At 72.2% G+C, this 1,808-nt stretch overlaps 1 protein-coding gene across 1 annotated transcript in view; it reads right to left on the reverse strand.

Annotated features, from left to right (window-relative positions):
* Positions 1-1,808, reverse strand: part of AURANDRAFT_59335 (hypothetical protein) — a gene marked incomplete at both ends in the record, with an annotated part of 14,304 nt that overhangs the window by 2,788 nt on the left and 9,708 nt on the right. The window lies entirely within an intron of this gene.

A 1,808-nucleotide genomic window follows, 5' to 3' on the forward strand; every position in this document is an offset into this window, starting at 1 on the left:
CCTTCTTCCCCGCGACCGCGGCGCCGCCGCCGGGGCCGCCGTCGCCGTCCGCGTCGACGAAGAGGCCGCCGAGGAGGCCGCCGAGGCCCAGGGACCAGTCGAGGTCGTCGGGCAGCACGTCGGAGACGATGGACCGCATGCGCGCCGTGTCGAGGCTGAGCAGGGTCTGGACGTGCGTGAGGACCGCCAGCGCCATCATCGTCGCCATGCAGCCGTTGAAGCAGACGCGCCGCAGGGACCAGGGCCGCCGCCGCCGGTCGACGGGCGCCGCCGGCCGCCGCAGGACCGGCTCCCCGCCGCCGCGCCGCATGGCGCGCACCGCTTTCGGGGGCGCCGCCGCGAGAGCAGCCCAGGCTGCGATCGATTACGCGGCGCCTCATCTTGGAGACCTTTGCCCACAGTTGAAGTGTTTCCCCCTCCCGCGCGGCCGAGTTTCACATTGGCATAACACGCGCCCACCAACGCGTCCGTCCGGCCGCGCCCGTCCCCCGCGCGGCTCCGCGAATGATCGTGTCGAGCTTGTCTTCGATCCTCTTCTGGCCCTCTTCGAAGCGCGAGCGCCACTCGCCGGCGGCGGCCGGATCCGGCGCGAGCGGCGCGCGCAGGTGATCTCCTGAGGAGGGCGAACGCGCGGCCGCCGGCGCAGGCGCGGCCGCCGGCGCAGGCGCGGCCGCCGGCGCGGCCGCCGGCGCGGCCGCCGGCGCGGCCGCCGGCGCGGCCGCCGGGTCCTCGCCGACGGCCGCAGGTCGTCTCTCGCCGATGGCATCCTCGTCGTCTCCAATTCTTTCCAAGACGAACGCCTCCAGCCGCCGCCGCTCGGCCCGTCGCTCCGCGGCCCGCTTTTCCAGCGCCCCCGCGACTTGCTGATCGGTCAACGCCGTCCATACGGCGGTCCCGTCGTCGTCGCCGAGGCGCCGCAATCCCGCAAAGCCCTTGGACGGGTAGGTCGATGTCGCAGCCCTGCAGGTTGAGCGTCGTCAGCTTTTCGAGCTGGCTGATCGCCTCCGGCAGCGCGGTCAGGCTCTCGCAGCATAAAAGGTCGAGCGTCGTCAGCTTTTCGAGCTGGTCGATCGCCTCCGGCAGCGCGGTCAGGCTCTCGCAGCCCTCCAGGTCGAGCGTCGTCAGCGCCGCGAGCTGGCCGATCGCCTCCGGCAGCGCGGTCAGACGCTTCCACTGGCTCAGGCCGAGCGTCGTAAGCGCCGCGAACCCGCAGATCGCCTCCGGCAGCTCTGTCAGATCTTCGCGGTCGAACAGGTTGAGCGTCGTCAGCTTTGCGAGCCTGCCGATCGCCTCCGGCAGTGCGGTCAGGCTGTTGCGCCAGCTCAGGCTGAGCGTCGTCAGCGCCGCGAGCCCACTGATCGCCTCCGGCAGCGCGGCCAGGCTGTCGCAGCCCTCCAGGTTGAGCGTCGTCAGCGCCGCGAGCCCGTTGATCGCCTCCGGCAGCGCTCTCAGTCTCTCGCACCACCTCAGGTCGAGCGTCGTCAGCGCCTTGAGCTGGCCGATCGCCTCCGGCAGTGCGGTCAGGTTCTCGCAGTAGCCCAGGTCGAGCGTCGTCAGCGCCGCGAGCTGGCCGCTCATCATCGCCTCCGGTAGCGCGGTCAGGCTCTCGCAGAGTCTCAGGTTAATTGTCGTCAGCGCCGCGAGCCCGCCGATCGCCTCCGGCAGCGCGGTCAGGCTCCTGCTCTCCAGGTCGATGGTCGTCACCCGGCCGTCCTGCGCACCCACGCCGCGCCACGCGCACGGGTCCGCGCCGTCGCCGAAGTACTGCTTGAGCGCATCATCTGCGTCCCGCAGCGCGCGAAGCACCG

The sequence above is a fragment of the Aureococcus anophagefferens genome (assembly GCF_000186865.1).
Source record: "Aureococcus anophagefferens unplaced genomic scaffold AURANscaffold_21, whole genome shotgun sequence".
NCBI lineage: Eukaryota > Pelagophyceae > Pelagomonadales > Pelagomonadaceae > Aureococcus > Aureococcus anophagefferens.